We start from the raw sequence: 17,892 nt of genomic DNA, 5'->3' as shown, positions 1-17,892 counted from the left end.
CCTTTCTTGGCTGTTTGAGGATACCGAAAGAAGGGAGCCATCTGCAAGGCAGGAAGAAGGCCCTCACCAGAACCTGACCATGCTGGTGCTCTGAACTTGGACTTTCCAGCCTCTGGGACAGTGAGAAACAAATGCTTGTTGATTAAGACACCAGTCTATGCACAGAAACAACCAAAATGTCCACTGAATGGATCTGAATGCATAAAGAAAATGTGATTGTATATATACAATGGAATACTACTCAGCCATAAAAAAGAATGAAATAATGCCATTTGCAGCAACATGGATGGATTTATCATACTAAGTGAAGTAAGTCAGACAGACAAAGACAAATACCATATGCTATCACTTATATGTGGAATCCAAAATATGACACAAATGAACCTATCTACAAAACAGAAACAAACTCACAGACATAGAGAACAGCCTTGTGGTTGCCAAGGGGGACAGAGGGTGGGGAGGCGTGGATCGAAAGTTTGGGATTAGCAGATGCAAACTACAATATATAGAATAGATAAACAGCAAGGTCCTACTGTATAGCACAGGGAACTATATTCAATATCCTGTGATAAACCATAACAGAAAAGAATTTTTAAAAGAATGTATGTGTATAACTGAATCACTTTGCTATGCAGCAGAAATCAACACAACATTGTAAATCAACTATACTTCAATTTTTAAAAATACATACTAGTGAATTACAGAAGGTTTATTAAACTTGGATTAAGCATTTCTAATAAATTCTTTACTTAATTTTTAAAAAGACACCAGTCTATGGTATTTTGTTACAGCAGCCTAAGCAAGATAGGAACCATCATACTTTGCCTAGATCATCACAATCATCTCCTTACTAGGCTACCAATCTCTTAATTTCTTATGATGCCACACAGGACTCAGATCTTTTAAAAACATGGCAAGGGGACTTCGCTGGTGGCGCAGTGGCTAGGAGTCTGCGCTCCCAATGCAGGGGGCCCGGGTTCAACCGCTGGTCAGGGAACTAGATCCCACATGCATCCCGCAACTGAGAGTTTGCAGGCTGCAAGTAAGGAGCTGGTGAGCCGCAACTAAGGAGCCTGCCTGTCTCAACTAAGGAGCCAGTGAGCCACAACCAAGAAGCCCGCCTGCCGCAACTAAGACCTGGTTCACCCAAATAAATAAATAAATAAAAGTAAAATAAAAACATGGCAAATTATGGAATGATTGAAACCTTCCTATAACTACCCCCTTATCTTATGGCCTATCATTACATAGTTATTATCAATATTAGTTTTACTTACTCATGCCCACACTAAAATGCATCTACCACTTCCCACTCATAGAGCTCTAGTCTAGAATTTATCCCTAACAGATTTATATACTACTGCCTAATCTTGGGGCTTTCCTCCTATCCTCTGTCTTTCAAATAATCTATAAAAATGTTCAATGAAAACTGTCTCAACTCCTAGACAATCCCCAAAGCTCCTCCATTCCAAGAACTGACGTCTATTCCTACAGTTTTCTTGCTGGCTCAGACAACTGGGCTATCCACTTAAAGGTCCCCAAGGTTACTTAAATGTTCAGCTATTTACTAAGCTTTTTAAAATAGATTTTAAGGTATATACTTTGTCAAAATATATATTTTTAATCTAAAATAAAACCCCCGCTTGTATTCATTCATAGAGTTATTTATTTCTGAAACCAAGCTACCTTTGCTTCAATAATTGCTCACCTAAGTAGTCAAGGATTCTACACTTTTAAAAATAGATCTACTGGGCTTCCCTGGTGGCACAGTGCTTAAGAATCCGCATGCCAATGCAGGGGACACGGGTTCAAGCCCTGGTCCGGGAAGATCCCACGTGCCGCGGAGCAACTAAGCCCATGTACCACAACTACTGAGCCCGCGTACCACAACTACTGAAGCCCGCGTGCCTAGAGCCCAGGTTCTGCAACAAGAGAAGCCACCACAATGAGAAGCCCGCACAGCGCAACGAAGAGTAGCCCCCGCTCGCCGCAACTAAAGCCTGCGCGCAGCAACGAAGACCCAATGCAGCCAAAAATAAATAAATAAATAAATAAAAATAAATAAAGTGGCTGCACAATTCTATATTAAAAAAAAAAAAAAAAAAAAAAAAACAGATCTACCAAAACAAACGTATGGTTACCAAGGGGGAAAGGTGGGGGGAGGGATAAATTGAGAGATTGGGACTGACATACACACACTACTGATATAAAATAGGTAACTAATAAGAACCTACTGTATAGCACAGGGAACTCTACTCAATACTCTGTAATGACCTACATGGGAAAAGAATCTAGAAAAAGAGTGGATATATGGATACGTATAACTGATTCACTTTGCTGTACAGAAGAAAGTAATGCAACATTGTAAATCAACTATACTCCAATAAAAACTAATTTTAAATAAATACATACCCTCCAGAAAGTTACTAATCTATAATTTTCAGAATTCCCTCTGGAACTTTTGTTACAGACAGAAGACTAACAAATTGCCAGGTTTTCTATACCATCACTGTTTATGTAGAAATGTTTAGTGCTTTCCCAATTTCACCCTTAATTTCTTTTAAAACGCACAATTGCCATTTACTTCAAAATATTTATCCACACAGAAACTCCTATGAAATAGTGTAATCATTAAGCTGATAATGACCGAATCAAAATTTTGGCCTTCCTACTCTGGAATGGATAGCACTAAAGATAACAATTCCAGTTCAACGGCCCGTCTGAAAAAGAACATTAAAACTTACTGTGTAGGGCTTCCCTGGTGGCGCAGTGGTTGAGAATCTGCCTGCCAATGCAGGGGACACGGGTTCGAGCCCTGGTCTGGGAGGATCCCACACGCCGCGGAGCGACTAGGCCCGTGAGCCACAATTGCTGAGCCTGCGCGTCTGGAGCCGGTGCTCCGCACCGAGAGAGGCCACGATAGTGAGAGGCCCGCGCACCGCGATGAAGAGCGGCCCCCACTTGCCGCAACTAGGGAAAGCCCTCGCACAGAAACGAAGACCCCACGCAGCCATAAATAAAATAAATAAATAGAAAGAATAAAAAAATAAACAGGAGCTGTTGTTTAAAAAAAAAAAAAAAAAAAACTTACTGTGTAAAATGGGTGGTTAGACTAAATTATCGCTGAAGTTCTTCCAGCACTAAAACTAAATTCCATAATCATAACTGCTGACATTTATTGAGCATTTGCCATCTATGTGGGGCACTGTGCTGGGTACTCTTCACGGATCACTCAGAGTAAGTCTATAAGCATGTTACTAGGAGACCACTCCTAACATAGAGAAATGCAAACGGGACACAGACGCTTTCTAAAAACATGTCTCTAGTATAAAGCAAAATGGAAATGGAAGATCCCAAATTGTGGGGATTACCTTGTTCCCTGGGATTGGGAGAGGCTGACTCTTGTATGAAGTGATTCCCTAAAGACTAGATGCCTAGAGCCACTGAGAAGGGCATCAAAAACAAAAAACACAGCCTATCAAAATAATCCAGTTTGCTCCAGAGAATGGCTCCTTGCCAGACTGATGAAGATGCAGTATCAGAGCTCACTGAGAAAGCAGAAGTGATCTCACAACAGAGGAACAGCTACAGAGAAGTTCAAGAGTATTAGAAGAGCTCTAATAAACCTGGAAATCTGAAGGGCCCCAGTAACTGGGATCTAAAAGCGTATGATGTGGCCATACCTAACATTCGGTTTTGGGACCATGTGTTCACTTTAGTGTCCCCACTAGGCTGCAGGGTTCTCAAGGTTCTTACCTTTTTCTTTTTTTTTTTTTTAATCTACCCCCAGAACATAGCCTAGTCTAGGACCTGGAACATTAGAAACACTTAATAAATATTTAATGAGAAATATTAGTAACCAATCTCCCCAGGAACATATCTATCCCACTCACTGGGGTGTGCCTGTAAAATCAGCCTTCTAAATTGTGGTCTGGAGACCTCTAGGGGTCGTCTGCAGGTCACTAGGAGAAGTCAAAATCTGAAGGAGGACAGACTGGATGGAAAGGGCCAAACACCAGGACACAGGTTAAAGCCCAAGACAAGAGAAACAAGTAAGTGCTACGGTAGCGTAATGAACTAAAGAAGTTTAAAAGTGAAACATAAAACAAATCCAAAGAAGATAAAATTGCAGCCAGTTTATCTGAATGTGACACATATGAAGACTTGTTTCCTATCAATTTTATTATCAAGTACAAGTCTAGTTCATATCCCCTCATAGCACCACACTCAGTTTAAAAATGTTTAATTAAACGTGAGTGGTATTCTAAAACATACTACTATTTGAGAGCCTATAAAAGAATAAAATGAATAATTTTAGAAAGAAAAAATCACCCCTTTATAAGTGTTAAGCAGGGAAGCTAGAAAGGCAACATTCATTCTAGATTAAATTCACTGTCCTTTTCTCAAGGACAGTCAATTCTTAGGGTCATCTGCCAGTCATCTGGGATCTCAGAGAAACTGCAGACCTCATTTTGGTAAAGTGTTGATTATGCTGGAGACACACCACTGTCAAAATTATACTGGGAGTCTCACATGTAAAGGAAAAGGCTCCATTTTCTTTTTCCTTAGTAGGGCATCCTACTGGATTCATACCACAGTTCAGCATCTTACTGGTTGGGTCAAATTAAGCAAGTTACTTAGCCCCTCTGTATCTCAATTTCCTCCTTTATAAAATATGATTGATAACAGTCTCTGCCCCAAAGCTACAAAAAAGTAGATTATTACACACTCAAAGAATCTAGAGTTGTGTCGTGTACCTAGGAAGGAATCAAATACTTGTTAATTATTACAACTAATGGGCTAAAGTGATCTAGAATGACCCATGTAAGCCAACAAAGATTTGATGTCTTTAACAAGAGCAACCAAAAAAAGCATATTTTAGAAAGAACTTGCATGATTCTACAATACTCTTAAAATGCAACTTTTTTCTTTCTTTATTAACTGAAAAATAATGACACTCGATTGAGATGATGAATATTTAAAATGCCCTAAAAATAAGCAGTTGCCACAGAAGCAGTCCTGAAACACAAATCCTACTCATCTAAGAACTGGAGAACATAAAGAAGGGGCTATTTTTTTTTTTTTCCTTTATAAAAGCAGTTACGATTTTGCAAAGACTCAGAAACAGCTGTGAGCATACTTCTTGGTATGGACAAAACATTCTTGCAAGAAAGAACTTTGTGGGGAAAAGTCGTTTATCTTATCATACATGAAGCTCTTTAAAAATCTATAAAGACTATGAAACTTCTGAAGTTCTTTGCTCAGTTTTATAGTGGAAATGGGCGAGTTCAGATTAACTTAAATTTAGAGAATAAAGGGAGTTGCCAAATGGAAGATGGGAGTTGAAACATCTGGACAAAAGAAAATTGTCCTTTCACATGCATCAAAGAGAACATAAAATCTATCTCCCTGAGACTTTCCCTCCTCTTCCTATGGAGGTGGAGGTGAGGAGAACAAGCCATTTACCCAACTAGCCGCTCAACCCATTAGATCTCTGAACAATATTATTCACAGCGATAACGCCTTGCTTCAAAGCAGAAAGTCCATCCTACAGAAAGCAGAAGCATTTTGGCTCATCTTTTTCTATTCCATTTACGTGTATAAAATGGTCATAGTCATTAAGTATTTGCCAGGATTTCACATACGTAGATAATAAACACATATAAACCTCATTAGGCATGATTTGACAACATAAAGAAGTGTTACACAAACAATCATGCCATAACATGACATGGGACAGGAGATACAGCCAGGGGTGTACCATCCATGGACAACTTGGGAGAGCAGAATTCTACAGCCTCCAGAGAAATGGGAGCATGGTCCTCAGCACTGGCTCTGAACCTGGGTATAATTTCCATCCATGCCCTTTTAGTGACCCCCCCCCCCCATATTTCATCTTCCCCATTCTCATTTATCTAGCCAACCTGGAAGATGGAGAGGGAGAGAGAGAATCGGGATGAGAATGAAGAATGAATTTCAACAGGGGAGAATGCAGCACACAAGTTATTCAAGGACCTCATGTTATTGCACTCCTGAGAAAGTTAAGTAGGCAGCCAAATGCTCTGCTTTTTCAGAAAGGGGCTGGGAGTTCAAATCTCACAGGAAAATAAAAATTCATAGGAAAAAAACTGCTATTATTGGAAATAATTATACAATAATTCATAAAATTATACACTATTATGGATATTATGTAATTATATAGTATTACAGTCATTGGTCCTCATGAACACAATGACCCCATCTGATTCTTACTTCTTTTTAGATCTTCACGGAACTCGTCGGTCACATTCAAATGTTGAAAGTGGCTTAATAATCAATGGCTTTAAACTTGGAGTGTTTATTATCGCAATATTCTACTGTGTTTGATAAGGTAAACAAGCAAGATGGTCTTTTTCAGCAATAAAGCAGAACTGACTGGAATGCATCGGATTGACCTTGCCCGGCCCAAATGGTAGGCTCAACAGCTTGCGCAGAATCCTGAACTATCAACACATACTCCAGAACAAGTCAAAACCAAAACTTACAGAAAGCAATGAACCTAACGAATGGCCAATCATTACCATATAAAATTATTCCTTTTTTGGTATCATGCATAATGTTAAGTGGAAAAATATTCAAGAAAATATTCTAGAGATATGTTCTCTGTAGATATTCATATTATGAATGTGTGTAGAATACCACAATAAAATGAAATTTTACCTCTTCCTCATATGTGATCATCTTAGTCAGAGTTTAAAATTCTAATGCCTAACAGCTAAATATAATGTGTGGACTCTGCCTAGATCCTAATTCAAAAAAAACCTATGTAAAGGGACAGTTTAGGACACATGAGAAATTTTAAATAGTCTGGATATTATATGACCCCAAATGATTATTACAATTAACCCCTTTGTTAATTATTAATTATAATTATTATTATTGTTAAGTGTGATAATGGCACAGTAGTCACGTGAGAAAGTGTTAATGCTTTAAACATATACATACTAAAGTATGCAGGGGTGAAATGAGATTTGCTTTAAAATATTTCAGCTGCAGAAAAAACAGAGCTAAATGAAGCTAATATGGCAAAAACCTTGGTAATTATTGAACCTGGGTAGTAGGTTTATGGAAGTTCATATATTATTTTTTGCAGTTTTGTATAAATTTGAAATTTCTCATAATACTTTTTTTTAAAACATTTAAAAGCATTCTATTGCCCAGAAACCCTCCTTAAAGGACTCTATGTAGGGGAAAAAATCATCTTGTGATATTTCAAAAATGAAGTAAAAAATTATGAAATTGACATTTTTAGATCTATTCATTTATACAACTACTCAAAATTCCCTCTAATTTAGGAACTTCTTAAAAGGAAGACCCTGCTAAATTTTTATGTCAAGTGATGCTTTATTCCAAAGCAACAAAATGCATGTGCCTAAAACATATATAAAAACATAAAAATATATTTTTTAAAAAGCAGCCTTTTCTCTGCTTACCCTCAGATTTATGTCGGAACACAGCTTACAATTGTTTTTTTTTTTTTTACACATCTTTCACAAAAAAGTAGCCTTTTCCCTGCTACGAATTTTTTAAACTCACAGTATACTTTTCTATCTCAGACTTTTTAAAAATTATTTTCCTTCTTTAGGGAAAGCTATATCATGAGAAAACAGCTCAGCAAAATCCCTGCAAATAATGCAGAGGTAAAATACACATTACTTTCTTCCAGCCAAAAGGACTAACAGGGGAAAATGAACATTTTCAAAAGCATTTTGGAACCTTATTCCAGCTACCTCTGTGCTCAGCTCTTTTTTTCCTCCCAAAATACGTCACTTAACTGTCTGTCAAAACAACTCTTGCCCACTCTACCTGATCACATTCCAAAGCTGCAGCTTTTCCTGGATTCACTTCTCAATGACAAGCTGCTCAGAGAGCACCTATTAAACCGAATGTGATCGTCTGCTCCTTCCTTTTTTCCTTTCAGGGCATACTGCTGTCCATCAGGAGAAGTAATTAATGGGTTTACTATGTACGAAAGCGTCATCCCATCAGTTTGCTGCCTGGTTTGAATAGCTCATATCAGCTCTTCATGCATGCCAAGTGTGCTCACTGTCCGGAGATTACGATAAAGCCGTACCTCCTTTTGGATTTTTCGCTCACTATTCACAGAACTATGTGTTACAGGAACACAAGGACAGAAGAAATCCCTTCAACCTCTACAGAAAGGAAGCTCATGGACTGAAAAGTTGGTAAAGGGAAAAACAAGGAAAGCGAGAGAACGCAAGAGAACATCCACGCTTCTAGTCCAGACAATTTTTTAAGGCAACTTGATTCAGGAGCATGTGTAGTTCTGAAATATGGACAGAACTTTTGCAGAAGGTAAAACGTCTATAGAAAGACCCAGGATTTCTCAATTGCTGAAACAGTCAATGAATTTTTAATAAGTTCTGAACACTCAAGTTGTCTGCGGTCAGATCGACAGCTGTCATCAGACACAGAAAGGCAAAATTCACCCTTCTAGTTCTATAACCCTATCCAAAAGGAAGCTTCATCTACTGCATGCTGTCCTAACTAATGCTCCAAGATGACCAGGAATACAGACAGAGACTGCAGGAAAGAAAAACACAGTGGTAAAAGAGAACACGAAAGGAAGTAGAGACAGCATTTCAGGTATCGAAGCTTACTATTGCCAGCCGGAGTTCAAATGACTGAGCTTCAAACAAACCACTGCCAGGTAAGATTTAATTTTATAACATTAATTTATGTCTCGACCACTGAAACTAAACCTGCTGATGCTGTGAATGAGCTAGTAGATTTGAATTTCATGTGATCCTCCCTGGAGCTCTGTGCAGATTTAAGCCTTGTAAGGTAAACACTTGTTTTTACTTATGCTGCATAAACTAATCATCCATATAACTAGGTAAGAAAACACTCCAAAAATTCCATTCATTTTTCAATAGATTTGTCCCATCTTTGTCTTCGTCTTAAAACTCCCAGTTTTGTTTTATTTAATAGCTTGGGGGAAAAATGCACGAAGAGAGCCCTGAATGGGGCAGAAGAGTCATTCAGAGATGCTATTTACCAAACACATTCAAATGTAATTTGCTTCTCAGGGCACTTGGTAAAACAAAGAAAAATTATCGTTTTTAATATTATTTCTATTGATGCAAAAGAACAAAGCTCAATGACTGGTTTTTATCATTAGCCAAAAAAAATAAAAAAACCCTGTGATGTCATTCTCATTCACACTCAGGAAAAACAATCTCTAGTAAACTAAGGTATAGCAAGCACTTCAGTAGAATGGAGCTAAAATACCCTAAGGTTCTGGGCATATTTTCATAACATTTATAAATGAGGACATTTTTCTGATTTAACAACAGAACAGAAACAAATGGTATCTTAATACCTCACAAGCTTTAACTCAGATCAAATGGCCCAAACCGTAAAATGCAAAGAACTACTGAAACCATCACAGAATTTTAAAGGGTACAGTGCCTTTTAGAAATTCCCTGGAAATCACTCCATAATGAGACTTTTAGAGAGACTATCTTATGTTTAAAAAAAAGAAAAGGATTTGTCAGAATCTGAATTCCCTACATAGATTTTTAGCAAAGATTCAACCATATTAGTTAACTTCAATAGGAAAAGTTCAAAGCTTAATCTTTTCATAAAGAAGCCCTACAAATAATATGCTTCTATTATCTTAAAAGACAGGAGATAAGTGAAACAGTAAAAGCAAATCACACCTAACTGTAGAGATCTTCCGATAATATAAGGAAATTTATCTAAAGTAATTATTCAGTACTTGCCTGATAAGTCAAATTTGAAATTCTTCCATTTCACTGAATTCTTTCCTTTTTTCAAATTTTAATTAATAGAGTAAATTACATGATCCCATCACTCTTTTCAAGACAGTCTATCAATAACCTTAAATGTCATAAATCTTTTGCGTCGGAATTCATTCCAGAAATTCACCCGTCATTTTCCAGTAAAGGAAAGCAGCAATTCAGATACAAGCAGTAATACTGTAGTGTATCAATTTGTTGCAGAGAAAAATGTTTATTTAAAAATTTCAAAATACTTTGTATACCAGCCCTAACTAAAAGTATTTTTTAACTATACTGACATGTACCTGAACCCTTAAGAATTCATCTTTTTCCTCATTATATTGTGTAACCTGACATGCTTTGAAAATAGGCATATATTTTTTAAGTTAAAAAACTATTTCAACTCAAAGAACTGTTTAACTTAGGCAAAAATAAGAGATTAACAATATTATACTCAAACAATTTGCTTCCAATAAATAGAACTGAAGGGGGTATAAAATTACATTCCTCAAGTCTTCTGGATTTTATTTACTCATTGTAATGTACAAAGAGACCCATGTCCCACCAGGTTAGGGACTTTGCTTCTATGATTTATCTTCTAAAGACAATGGATGAGCAAACCCACCTCCCCTTTAGCCCTGGTTAGCATCAGTCCCAGTGAATCTTCATTTTTCTTTCCTATCTAAATCAAGCTATTTCTCTATAATAACCCATTCTGAATAATGATTATTGAGATTTAAATAACAGCTTTCCAAAAAAGACTCTATAGCAATTTATTCCAAATTAGCCCAATCTACAGTTTCTTCTTCATTTTAAGTGAAAAAGTAAAGAATAAAAACATTAGCTAATTTTTAACACATCATTTATCAATGATTCAAGTTGAAAACTGCTTCAACGTTAGCATCTCATGGGTACAAACGGATAAGGAATTTTATGCTAGAACATTTGGTTTGATACCTGAAGATGTGGTTTATTTATGAGAGTTTTTGTGTTGTGTGTTGATAGATTTAACAATTAAAGAGATTTTGAACATCTTGGGAAGTATTCAATGACTGTCTAATTGTTTCTGTAATTTAGAATGTTTTTCATGCGCACATGATATAAAAAGTATCATATTATAAAAGTCATATAATTTTGTATTAATGGATTCTTTCATAGAAATGGAGCAAATATTTTGGCTACCAAATCCTTGCAATGATATTTAGTACTGTATTTTTAGCTTCTGCTCTTTTTAAATAATCCAAAAGCTGTACTTTTTATTTAAACCATGAGAACATAAAAGTAGGTGTATAGGTCAAAATAAAGTACATCCATTTTGTGCCTTTGCTGACTCTTTTCAGATTGATATGTCATCTTTGTCTGAAATAGCAAGCCACATAATTTTGCATAGAAAATAAGAAACATACCTATAAGTTATTTTTAAGTGTTAACATTTAAAGGGACCAGCACTACATAATATTTTTAATTCCATAAATATTTACTGATATCTGCATTATTATAACTCTCAAATTTTCCCTTAGAATTTTGAAAGAATTTCCTTCATTCCAGTATCATGGAAAAGTTTTTCAAGCTTAATTCAACAGGGTATTTCAACTAGCCGGTATCTTTGATCTTTATTATGGTTAATTTTTCTTCATGAAGTGACCAAAGTTGAATAAGGCTGATGGTTCATCATGGAGATTCATCTCTCCAGCTTCTTCCTGCTGAGAGAGAATCATCTTTGGTTCGTGACATCACAGTCTGAGCTGGGCAAGTGGCTGTGATAGCAAACCGATGATGATATCCTTTCAGTGTGAATGAGCTGCAAGACGTGTGGGTGCTATCATTTCAAGTCCTGTCACAGAGACACTACTGAGATGCATGACAGGAGTCAAGTTAGGCAAAGATGCTTGCATTGCATTTGTCACTTCTACAGCATCAGCCATTGAAGATAAAAGTACCATTTCACAGTTTACTTCATTATTAATTTAAAAGAGGGAGTAAACGTCATGTTAATAAAACTCACAGATAGTGATAAAATGGGAGGGAGGAAAGTACCAGCGAGTAACCAGACAATAAAGGAAGAGGGACACGGAGAGTGAGGGATGGGTGCACAACTCCACCCTGGTTCAAACAAACACTGACGCTGCTCAGGAAACTGAGAAAATGATCAATACACTCAAAACGGGAAGGAATCTCTGAATGAGAAAGAGACCCCTAAATATGGGTTATAAAGTGACCCATGACATAGTTAATTAGTGTGAGGCACATACACAGTACTGTAACATGGGGGGGTGGGTGAGGAGGAAGCTGGTGAACATCCTTGTAAGAAAACATGAATTCATAAAAGAGGAATCTCTTTAATAAGCAAACCTAGTGTGTTCTATAAAAGTCTTCAACAAAAATTTGCAAAAAATAATTTGGAAGTTAGAGTTCAGCAAAGGAGACAAAATGAGACCCCTCTTACAAACACGTAAACATACGTAGACCATCTCTCCTCTTTTTATCATCTTTTATGCAGCTCTCGCTGCAAAGGACAGAGCAGAACCACCAATCCTTCCACAGTGAACACATGTGCAGTTTATCCTTTGATTAGTTGCAGTAGCCCCAACTCAACATCTATCATTTGTGTCTTAGCCTGCTGAACTCAGAGTCTGTGTAATGATTACATTACTCACAAAAAATAACAACTCCATGAATTACTAGAAGCCAACCTGAGGACTTGTCATCTATAGTAACTCAGTTTGCTTGAAACAATGCTGTGTTAGAGAATTCCTAAAGCATTCTTCCAGTCCCACACGCTGGTTAATTACTAGCACTTTATTATTCAACAGCTGTTGGAAGGGCCTGTCATTCTCCACTTTTCATATGGTATTGAAGGTATTAGTGAAATAGCTCAATAACCCAGACCAAATTTTATAGACCACTTTTATAGACTCATAGTGCGATGTCACATGTTGTCATCATCAGAACACATGGGTTTCCCATTTACTGATTGTCATTATAGGAATGTAGCATTCAATAATGTTCTTCAAGTAGCAAGTCAAAGACAGCTTCCAGTTCAGTTATCCCAATAAAAATCTTTAGCTGTTTATAGAATTTTCCTGGTGCAATCATCTAAATATGCTGGTTGATGCACAATCTAAATCTATCAGGCTTAGTACCTAACATGCTACCACTCTAATATTTAATCCTTCATCGATTGCATGTTTTCCTTCGTATGTGTTGCAAGGACACAGTCCTCTGCATGCAGTGATTTCTGGGTAGTTTGTGGTAATACCTACAGAAGAGTTTTCATGCCTAGAAACTTCCATAGCATTTTGGGAACACCTCTTTTGTAACATCTTGTTAGATTGCACTGAATACCTATTTATATACTTATCTTGCCTATTAAACTCTGCACCCTCGTGGGTGAGGGCCTCATCTCATTAATGTGTCTATTCCCAAGATAAGCACAGGACTAGTTAATCAATAGTTAAGTCAACGTACAAATGTATCCTAATACATTCTCAAGTACAATCTCAAACAGGCCGAAGAAGAGTGATCCTGAAATATACCTTAGCTTCAACTCACTAGTAATGAGCAACTAAGACAAATACAGAAGTGTCTCAATGTGAGGAATCTTTTGGAGCAGTCATACAGAAATAATGGCTACAAAGAGATCAGATCTGTTAAGCATGTTATGTGATATTATGAGGTATGCAAACACAGGATAGCAAATTTATCCCTTACACTTTTGCTGTATTTGACATATGGAAATCACACTTGCCATACCATATTGTGGTCTAGAACTTCATCAATAGTCCAAAGGGACCGAAATTGATCTTGCTATTAAAAGGTGATTACAGGAGAATTGGGAGAGCATTTTGCAAAAGAAATTGAAGCAATACTACAATCAGCTTTCTACTCAAAGATGAGAATGGGGAAGTGGCATACTTACAATCTTACATTTATTCTATGCTCCCTCTACGTGAGGAATGAATCTATGTGGGTACCTAAGTTTAGTCTCCTTTCTGAGTTTGAGAGCCGCATTATCAGATTTATCTGTTAAATCTATGCCAACAATGGTGATCTCTTTCAAAGTAGGGACAAAGGCTAGAGTCTATGCCGCACCTGATCCTCTCTGATAGAAATTAAGGTGAGAAGAGTGTGGAAGCAGGCCGGTATCACTCTGGAATTCATCAGCATACGTGTTGGGGTGGAGTCAGCTACAATCTCTAGAGATGCTCAGGGTATGTGGACGAATGCATTCATTAGTCCTCATAAAAATCTGTGGTTTGATGTTGGTGGGCACAGCTCAAGGGTTTGTTTTTTTTTTTTACCTTTATCCCATCATTTTTTAGCAGTGTTGCATTCTTCCAAACAAGATCTCAGATAGACCTTCAAGATAAAGCATATAAAAGCAGACCTCCTCTGGTTGGGTTGAGATAGAAAGCCTGGAGCCATGCAAGCTAGAAGGTTCCCTTCGCACCCCATCTCTCCTTGCTCTCCCCTCCCCATACTTCTTGGAAAGGCTCCTGAGGTATATTTGTTGTAACTGTTCTGCCATCTAGAGGATCCACAAAAGCATTCCTCTCTATTTTAATACACACATTTAAAACCGTATAGACACTGCCAAATACTCTTATCTAAAATTCCTGAAATGAGTCATGTCAAGTCCTGGCTTTTGCTAGCCCAAGTGGGCACACATTGCAAGCAAAACAGTGCTGGCTAGACATGCAGACTGCTACTCATTTATTCTGTTGTCTCAACAGTGGTCAAGCAACCAAGACCAAGGAGTCAAATAAATTACAAGTTGATAAACATGGACTAAACATCTGTAATTTGGGTTAGGATATCGCAGAAGTAACTAAAATTAACAAAATCTCAGAAAATTATATCATTTGCAATCAAGAAGTAAGGCATGGAAATCAAAGAGTGAGAATATGTCATAAAAGGAGGCAAAATGCAGTGTGAGACATCAACAGAATTTAATTGTTGGAAATCCAAGAAGCTTCCTCTATAATATTCTGTCACTGATAACATTGTGCCAAGCATTTTAGTTACCGTCAGTTTATTCCAGGTTTGTGGGCTCTGTAATTTACTTTGAGAATGAGATAGGGCTCAAGTATTTAAACTACAAACCATACACAACTAAATTTTATATCTAGCAGGATATAGTGGATAAAAGCAACCTTTGATTTTTTCCAAGAGGAAATATCATTTTCCATCCCCCAAAAAACATATTTCAATCACAGTGACACACTGGTTATGTAATAATTTATTCATTTCCATTCACTGATCATCTCCAGCACTATTTCCTATTTACTAAGGAATTCCCACAACTATTATTCCAAAATCTCAAATGATTCCTATCTTGAAGCCAATCTCCCAAGTGAGCAAAGTCTTTTTCCCCCTAAAACGTTTTAAAATACTCTGAAATATATCTTGATATTCTATTTATTTATTTATTTTTTTTTTTTTTTTTTAAACTGTTCTTAAATTTATTTATTTATTTATTTATTTTTGGCTGTGTTGGGTCTTCGTTTCTGTGCGAGGGCTTTCTTTGGTTGTGGCGAGCGGGGGCCACTCTTCATCGCGGTGCGCGGGCCTCTCACTGTCGCGGCCTCTCTTGCTGCGGAGCACAGGCTCCAGACGCGCAGGCTCAGCAGTCGTGGCTCACGGGCCCAGTTGCTCCGCGGCATGTGGGATCCTCCCAGACCAGGGCTCGAACCCGTGTCCCCTGCATTGGCAGGCAGGTTCTCAACCACTGCGCCACCAGGGAAGCCCCTATTTATTTTTAATATCTTACTTTGAATTACTTCAAACAGACAGCCAGTACCCATGTAATTACCACCCAGCTTTAGCAAGTATCAATTTTTGCCATCTTTGCATCAGATTTTATGTCCCCTCCATAAATAGGTCTGTGAAGAAAACCTCCCAATAGGCAATACAACTGTTTTCTCTAAGATAAGCATATTAGGAGCTAGTTATAATTCTACATCTATATTAAGGTTTTTAAGTATCAGAAGGATACTTAATTATTCTTTATAGAACTATCTTCATTACAAATATTTTAAATAAATGTAAATACCAAGGCAGAGATAAAGACTTTTTAAAAATTTATTGTACCCTTCCTGTCTCAGATGCCCAGCTGAACTTTTGAAATAAATGTCCCTGATAACAGAATCATAGGCTAGTTTCTTTCACCTCCCCACTGTGTCAGCTTCCTGTGATGTAGTAACATCCTGGGTAGAAGTAAAATAATCAATATTACAGGGTCCTTTGGGAAGGAAACCAACCCTCAACAGTGATTTCTTATGTAGAAAAGAAATACCTCAACTTGCGGTCACAAAGGCATGAACTAGGTATGGTAAGGTTAATACTCGTGTTTTTAAAAAATGCATTTTTGGCTCAAGTCAGTACCAAAGAGCTAGGAAGACTGAAAATGTGCATCTCCTCACTCGAAGGACAGTCAGAAGATCCAGCCACTCCCCTTTTTAGAAACAAAATGAAACAAAAACCAGAATAACCGCGTTTAAAGGGAATGTAAGGCTGGACTTCTTACAGGGAGACAAGGAAGCCTTCCTTCAGGATAACAATTGGGAGTGAGCTACAATACTCTCACCCCTTGAAAGATACTGTTTCTCAAGGGGAAAGGTGGAGGGTGGGATAAATTAGGAGTTTGGGATTAACGTATACACACAGTACTATATATAAAATAGATAATCAACAAGGACCTACTGTATAACACAGGGAACTCTACTCAGTATTCTATAATAACCTATATGGGAAAAGAATCTGAAAAAGAATGGATATATGTATATGTGTAACTGATTCACTTTGCTGTACACCTGAAACTAACACAACATTGTAAATCAACTATACTCCAATATAAAGTAAAGATTCAATTAAAAAAAAAAGATACTGTTTCTGGTATACTGTTACCATAGAAAGATCATCTGATTTAACATATCAACAAATGCTGAAAATGAGACAGATTCAGACAAACCCTCCCCTCCTCACCACCTCCTCCTACTCTCCCCTTGCCTTTATCCACCAAACATCAAATACTGCACATCACAATAAGTTCCAATTGTACACATTCACTTTCTCTCTCGTTAGGAGGCTCTGACAGCATACTTAAGAGTCAGGCTGTTGTATCCCAGCCCAGTGGCTTCACTGAGCACAATTCATATGTTCTCTCTCCTCAAGGACACTTGGAAAGAAAGGATGGCCCATGCATATTTTCCTTTTCATTACATCCCTATATCTCTGTGCAATTTTGAACCTTGAAACTCTATTTCTACGAATGGAGAATCACAGGTGCTCTATTACTCTCTGTTTCCAATAGTAAGATCTTCAGGTAAGTGAGTCCTATCTGTTAAAGCAGCCAGGCTTCAATCAGAAAGACTGGTTCAAAATTCACTGCTTCTATTTAAAAGTACAAATGAACTGGTCCAGAAAGACTGGGGGATCAGAGTAGATGATGAGAGAAGAAAATCTCTCTGTAGGCAGAGATCCAGTATAGACTGGCCATTCTGATCAAAGTGGCACTTACGTATTATTAGTATTTCCCAAACAGCCTCTGAACATGTTGGGGAACTAGACTGTGGTAAATCCATTGTAGACAGAAGTCTCTACGAGATTTAAAAAAAAAAAAAAAAAAAAAAAGGAAAAGAAGTACATTTTAAAAACTGGGAAAAGTACCAAATGAAAAGTAAGTTGTACAAATTGGTCCTTAAAGGGTCTGAGAAAAACAGAAATCAGCCTGTTTTTTCCTTTCCCATGGTTCCTACACCCAAGAAACATTAGAAGGATATAAATCACAAACATGGAAACTAATCAGTAATATTCACTTCTATACTGAAGTCCCAGGTCTAACGAAAGCAAACGTGGAAAATGGACAGAGGAAAAAGATATATATCCATGTCAGGCAAGAGTAGAGAGTAGGGGTAGCAAAACGAGACAGCCAAAAATCAGACAATAGATGGAACTTTTGGCTTGCATGGTACTCCAGGTTTCTTCTTCATTCTATATGAATATGTTTGGGAAAGTTTATATACTTGAGAATATTCACAATTTTTAACTCTGAAAAAAATTATCTCTATTTTCTCTCTACACACCAATC

The sequence above is a fragment of the Eubalaena glacialis genome, unplaced genomic scaffold, assembly GCF_028564815.1.
Source record: "Eubalaena glacialis isolate mEubGla1 unplaced genomic scaffold, mEubGla1.1.hap2.+ XY scaffold_623, whole genome shotgun sequence".
Lineage (NCBI taxonomy): Eukaryota > Metazoa > Chordata > Mammalia > Artiodactyla > Balaenidae > Eubalaena > Eubalaena glacialis.
This window is presented reverse-complemented; position numbering follows the sequence as displayed.